The sequence below is a fragment of the Eriocheir sinensis genome, unplaced genomic scaffold (genome assembly GCF_024679095.1).
Source record: "Eriocheir sinensis breed Jianghai 21 unplaced genomic scaffold, ASM2467909v1 Scaffold115, whole genome shotgun sequence".
NCBI lineage: Eukaryota > Metazoa > Arthropoda > Malacostraca > Decapoda > Varunidae > Eriocheir > Eriocheir sinensis.
The window spans coordinates 463,326-470,689 of NW_026110463.1; positions in this window are offsets into that span (position 1 = coordinate 463,326).

Genomic DNA, 7,364 nt, shown 5'->3' on the forward strand with positions numbered 1-7,364 from the left:
TCGAGGGTGAATGTGATGAGAGAGAGAGAGAGAGAGAGAGGGTTTGCTATTGTTTCTACGCGGTTGATTGTTCGTTTGTTTGTTTATTTCCTTTGTTGTTTGTTAGCCTCCGTGAATAATGAAATATAAAGTGTATGAATAGGAATGGCGGGTAACCTCTCTCTCTCTCTCTCTCTCTCTCTCTCTCTCTCTCTCTCTCTCTCTCTCTCTCTCTCTCTCTCTCTCTCTCTCTCTCTCTCTCTCTCTCTCTCTCTCTCTCTCTCTCTCTCTCTCTCTCTCATTTTATCATCTTTTCTTCTATTTCTCTTCTCTCCTTTCATCTCATCTTTCCCCTCGTCTCCTCTCACTGTCCTCTCCTCTCATTTCATCTTTTTCTTCTTTTCCTTGTCTTCTCTTCTTTCTCTCCTCTCTCATCTTCTTTGCTTTTCTCTTCCTTTCTTTTCGCTTCCCTTCTCTTCGCATCTCTCTTCTACTCTCTCCTCTCCCTTCTCTTCCTTACGTACGCTAACAGGCCATAAAATACATTCCTGCTGTGATGTGAACGTTGTCGGGCTTGTAACCTGCGTGTGCGGGGAAGTGTAAAACGCATTCTTTTTATGATGCTAATGGTTTGGTGTCTTGCGTGAGGGTGTTGGAAGAGCAGGAACAGAAGCAATAGCAGGAGGAGGAGCGGGAGGAGGAGGAGGAGGAGGAGAGAGGATGTGTTTGAGTCAGTATGAAAACCGTATGATGCAGTTTCGTCTTTCTCTTGTCGTTTTTTTTTCGTGTGTGTGTGTGTGTGTGTGTGTGTGTGTGTGTGTGTGTGTGTGTGTGTGTGTGTGTAAAAAATCGTTCATTGTTTATATTGGTCTTTTTTTTTCCTTTCCTTCCTTTGTGTGTGTGTGTGTGTGTGTGTGTGTGTGTGTGTGTGTGTGTGTGTGTGTGTGTGTGTGTGTGTGTGTGTGTGTGTGTGTGTGTGTGTGTGAAATTTGTTCAATGATTCTAATGCTCTTTTTTTTCGTTTCCTTCCCTCGTGTGTGTGTGTGTGTGTGTCTGTGTGTGTGTCTGTGTGTGTGTGTGTCTGTGTGTCTGTGTCTGTGTGTCTGTGTCTGTGTGTGTGTGTGTGAAAATTTGTTCAATGATTCTAATGCTTTTTTTTCCTTTCCTTCGTGTGTGTGTGTGTGTGTGTGTGTGTGTGTGTGTGTGTGTGTGTGTGTGTGTGTGTGTGTGTGTGTGTGTGTGTGTGTGTGTGTGTGTGTGTGTGTGTGTGTGTGTGTGTGTGTGTGTGTGTGTGTGTGTGTGTGTGTGTGTGAAAAATTTGTTCAATGATTCTAATGCTCTTTTTTTTCCTTTCCTTCCCTCGTGTGTGTGTGTGTGTCTGTGTGTGTGTGTGTGTGTGTGTGTGTGTGTGTGTGTGTGTGTGTGTGTGTGTGTGTGTGTGTGTGTGTGTGTGTGTGTGTGTGTGTGAAAATTTGTTCAATGATTCTAATGCTCTTTTTTTTCCTTTCCTTCCCTCGTGTGTGTGTGTGTGTGTGTGTGTGTGTGTGTGTGTGTGTGTGTGTGTGTGTGTGTGTGTGTGTGTGTGTGTGTGTGTGTGTGTGTGTGTGTGTGTGTGTGTGTGTGTGTGTGTGTGTGTGTGTGTGTGTGTTTAAGTGTGTGTGAAAATTTCTAATGCTCTTTTTTCCTTTCCTTCCTTCGTGTGTGTCTGTGTCTGTGTCTGTGTGTGTGTGTGTGTGTGTGTGTGTGTGTGTGTGTGTGTGTGGCCAAGCTGAGCGGCAACGCGTGGCGGTGTGACGTGCCGGAGCGGGTGTTGTGGACGAAGAACTGGATGACACACTCGCCCGTCCACTTTTACAGGTTACACATCATCAGGTGAGCAGCTCATACCATTACCTGCCGGACCTCCCTCCCTTCCTCTCTCTTACCTCTCTTCTGTTCCTCTCCCCTTACTTGTCCAACCCTCTCCTCTTCATTTGCTATCTCTCCTTCACCTCTTCTCTCCATCTTCCTTCCCTTCATTCACCTTCCTCTCTCCGTCCCTCCCTCGCTTACCTCTCCTCTGTTTCTCTCCACTTACCTGTCCCCTCCTCTCCTTTCATTTCATTTACCTCATCCTTTGCTCTCTCTCCCTTACCTCTTCTCTCCATCTCCCTTCCCTTCCTTCACCTTCCTTCCTCTCTCCCTCCCTCACTTATTTGATCTCTTTCTTCCTTCCCTCCTTTCCTTAACCTTCCTCCATTTCCTCTTTCCCTCTACCTGTTCTGTTCTCCTCCTCCCTCCTCCTTTCTTACCTCTCCTCTGTTCCTCTCCTCTTCATTTACCTCTTCATTTGCTCTTTCTCCCGGACCTCTTCTCTCCATCTACCTTCCCTTCCTTCACCTTCCTTCCTCTCTCCCTCCCTCACTTGCTTAATCTCTCTCCTCCTTCCCTCTTTCCTTATTCATCCTCCATTACCTCCCTCCTCCTCCCTCACTGCCTCACTCTTCCCTCCTCCTTTACCTCTCCCTCCCTTTATTCACTTTTCTTTCCCATCTCTTCCCTTCTTTCCTTCCTCTCTTCCTCTCTCTCTCTCCCTTCCTCACCTTCCTCCTCTCTCTCCTCTCACCTTCTTCCTCCTCCTTCCCTCCTTTACTAGCTTCAACTTCCTCTATTTCCTTCCTTCCTTTCTCTTTGTCCTCCCTTTCTCCCTTCTTTACCTTTCATTATTTCTCCTTCCCTTCACCTTCCTTCCTTCTCTTCTTAACTGTACCTCTGCTCTCTCTCCCTCCTCTTCCTTCTTTTCCCTCCTTCCTTCCTCTCCTAACTCTCCTTTCCCTCTCCCTTCCCTTCCATCTTCACCTTCCTCCCTTCCTTCGCCCTTCCTTCCTTCCTTTACCTGCCTACCATCTTTCTATCTCCTCTTACATCATCTTCCCATTTTCTTTCACATCTTTCCATCTTCTTTCCCATCATCACCCCTTTTTCTTTCCCATCATCTTCCCATTTTCTTTCCCATCATCTTCCCATTTTCTTTCACATCATCTTCCCATCTTCTTTCTCATCATCTTCCCATCTTCTTTTCCATCATCTTCCCATTTTCTTTTACAACTTCCCATTTCCTTTCACATCTTCCCATCTTTTTTCACATCATCTTCCCATTTTCTTTTACATCTTCCCATTTTCTTTCACATCTTCCCACCTTCTTTTCCATAATCTTCCCATTTTCTTTTACATCTACCCATTTTCTTTCACATCTTCCCATTTTCTTTCACATCTTCCCATTTTCTTTCACATCTTCCCATTTTCTTTCACATCTTCCCATTTTCTTTCACACCATCTCCCCATTTTCTTTTCTATCATCTTCCCATTTTCTTTCACACCATCTTCCCATCTTCTTTCACACCATCTTCCCATTTTCTTTTACATCATCCTCCCATTTTCTTTCACATCATCTTCCCATTTTCTTTCACATCTTCCCATTTTCTTTTCCATCATCTTCCCATTTTCTTTCACACCATATTCCCATCTTCTTTCACACCATCTTCCCATCTTCTTTCACATCATCTTCCCATTTTCTTTCACATCATCTTCCCATTTTCTTTCACATCATCCTCCCATTTTCTTTCATACCATCTCCGCATTTTCTTTCCCATTATCTTCCCATCTTCTTTCACATCATCCTCCCATTTTCTTTCACACCATCTCCCCATATTCCTTCCCATCATCTTCCCATCTTCTTTCACATCATCCTCCCATTTTCTTTCACACCATCTTCCCATCTTCTAATCCCATACTCCCTTCCTACACCTGCCATTCCCGTCCCTCCTCGGCCTTTCCCTCCCTCTCTCCTTCCTTCTTTTCCTTCCTCTTCTCTCCCTCCTTCCTTCCTTTCCTCCCTTCCCTTTCTCCATCTCTCTTTCATCTCCCTTCCTCTTCTCTTCCTCCTTCCTCCCTTTCCTTATCTTCCTGTATTCTCTTGACAGATTTTAGTCTTGTTTTTCTTTCTCTCTTTCCCTTCCTTTCCCTTCATCTTCCAACTGTTCATTGTTCTCTAGACTTCAATTCTCTTACTCTGTGTAAGTCTTGTTTATTCAGTGTTTTCATTTCTCTCTATTTCGTCCACTCTCTCTCTCTCTCTCTCTCTCTCTCTCTCTCTCTCTCTCTCTCTCTCTCTCTCTCTCTCTCTCTCTCTCTCTCTCTCTCTCTCTCTCTCTCTCTCTCTCTCTCTCTCCCCCCTTTCCATTTTTTATATGTCCGTAAGTGTTCTGTTATAATCCGTAACTGCACTTTATCCACCCTCGCCAGTATTCCTTCTCTCTAAGTATAATCGGTTTTGTCTTTTATTATTTTCACCATTTTTCCTATCTCTATCTTTTTTTTCATTTTTTTTCTTCCTCTTTCTGCTGATAAACTGTTCTATATTTCTCTCTAATTTATCTTTTTTTATTTTATTACTCCATCGATTTTTTCATTTCAGTTTTCGGTGTTTTTAGCGAGTTCCATTTTTTTCATTATATTGTTAAGCTTTTCTACTTTTCACTCTAATCTCCTTTTTTTCTATTTCTCTATCTGTGTTTCCCTTCAAATGCGTAGTTTTTGTGTTGTTTTTATTCTCGATCAACGGATAATTATTTACATTTCTTCATTCTACTAAAAGCCTCTTCTATGTTTTACTAATTTATCTTTTTTTATATATCCCTCTATCTCTTTTCCCTTCCAGTCTCGTATTTTTTGTTTCCTTTATTTTGTTATTCGATCCACGGCTAATTACATCCATTTTTTTTCATTCAACAAAAAAGCCTCTTCGTTTTTTTACTCATATATACCTTTTTTTCTTCTATCCCTCTTTCACTTTTTTCATCAGATGCGTAGGTGTTGTTTTATTCCTAATTATTTCCTTTTTTTCATCCTACTAAAAGCCTCTTCGATCTTTTATTCATATTTATCTTTTTTTCTTCTAGCCCACGTAGACATCCAGGTACACTCCCTCACGTCTGTACTCTCAAACTGCCTGGAACAATGCGCTCCTTTTGTCACCAAAGAAATAAATGAGTCTTTTGACTCCTGGATAAACGACGAAATTCGCTCAGCTATGTCAACACGAAACACCCTTCAAGCGCGCCTGAGACAAAATCGTAATAATGCTGAGTTACTAGAGCAATATAAACACCGACGCAATAGAGTAAAGTCACTGCTGCGTTATGCTGAACAATCATATTGCCGAGAAAAATATACGACGGTAGAGGCAATTCAGCGGCCACATGGAAAATAATACAAGACATCAACCCAGCAAAAAAGAAACTAATAACAATAACTTCATAACGAACGTGAAAAGCCGGATAAATCCACTGTTCTGTTTGTTAACGTGGGGGAATGCGCCTTCCTAACAATGCAAAACAATCTCAATATTACAAATCAAAACCGTATTATACCCCAACAAGATGTAAACCACACTCATCTTTTCAGGGCCGGCCCAGCAGACATGAACACAGTCATATTAACTATTAAAAACCTAAAGAACACTAACTCAGCGGTTCAGATGGGATTACACTTCGGTACATCCAAGATTCCCTACCCGTCACGATCACATACATTACTACAATCATCAACTCATCGATTGTTACTGGAAAATTCCCTACCATGTGGAAACACGCGACCGTCATACCTATCTATAAAAACAGACACTGGGGGAACGTAAACAATTATCGGTCAATATCACTGTTACCCATCCTCTCAGAGATATCAGAGAAAACTGTAGTCCAACAGATGACCACCTTCCTAGAGTCCAAGAAGCTTCTCTCTAACACTCAACACGGCTTCAGACCTAAACTTTCAACAGAGACCGCCCTTACCACGGTTACAAATAACATGCAGGAATATGGATGAGAAGAAACTATTGCTTATAACGTTGTGCGACCTATCAAAAGCCTTCAATTGCATAAAACACGATATATTAATATAAACTGCTCAAGGTCAAAAAGTGAAAGCCAATAGTACCACGTCTACGACTGCACCAATACAATACGGAGTTCCTCAGGGATCAATATTAGGGGCAATTCTTTTCATCATTTTTGTCAAAGACCTCGCTGAAACGATGCATAGACGCGCGATGGTACAGTACGCAGACGACACGCAGCCCGAGAACACTGACACAAATAATACGCTGCCTGACCCCATCATGGCGGCACAAGAGACCTTCACACTGGCCAGGGAGTACTATAATAAAACGGTCTATTGCTGAATACTAATAAAACACAGTGTGGACGTGGTCAAGCATTAAACAAACTCCCCAAAACACCACTCTCATCTTTGGCAACACTCCCATCACTCCTAGCAAACATATCAAGAATCTTGGCGTTTATATGGACTCCCACTTGACGTTTAACATACATATAAACGAAATCCACAAGAAAGACATTGCAACTCTACTATTTACAAACAGAATTAATTAAAGCTAAATTTGATAATATAATACATAAAAAAGGAATTCCCTTCCTCTAAGTATCATTCATTATTGCCTACCAGTGTACGGCACTACAAATAACTACAGAACTTTGCGGCAAAGATATGAATTGGGGGAGCGAGGAGGTGTGACCACGCCACCTCTTTTATTACACAACTGAACTGGCTCAAAATGGACCAGAAGACCATTTTTGGTGTTGCTGCAACCGTGTATAAAACAAAATGTGCGATATATCCAGAGTGGATCCTGCAGCTGCCCTCCACGGCTGGGGCGACACAAAATAGCTACACAACAAGACAGCAGGACAACCTACATGTTACCCACACCAACACACACTGCGGGACACGTTCGCTCCCAGTCCAAGGCCCCAGGCTATGGAACGCTCTCCCACACCATGTAGCACAATCTTATACCAAACATGTGTTTAGAAAAAGACTAAAAAACTAAAGTAAAGATTAGACAGAGCAAATACTCTCTCTCTCTCTCTCTCTCTCTCTCTCTCTCTCTCTCTCTCTCTCTCTCTCTCTCTCTCTCTCTCTCTCTCTCTCTCTCTCTCTCTCTCTCTCTCTCTCTCTCTCTCTCTCTCTCTCTCTCTCTCTCTCTCTCTCTCTCTCTCTCTCTCTCTCTCTCTCTCTCTCTCTCTCTCTCTCTCTCTCTCTCTCTCTCTCTCTCCTACTACATACACCTGTCTGTGTGTTTTTGTATGTGTGTGTGTGTGTGTGTGTGTGTGTGTGTGTGTGTGTAATTCACCACGGCCTGATCACGGGTTGGACTTGCTTTCGCCAGCAGGTACCCTCCCGACGTGAGCAAGTGCTCATTATAGTCGATCTCCGGGTACTGCCAGGACCTCGCACACCACACACCCCATCCCCCTTGATTAAAGGGTAGCAGTAACCACTCCTAGTCAACCGAGAGAATCCGGCCTGAGCGGGGCTCAAACCGC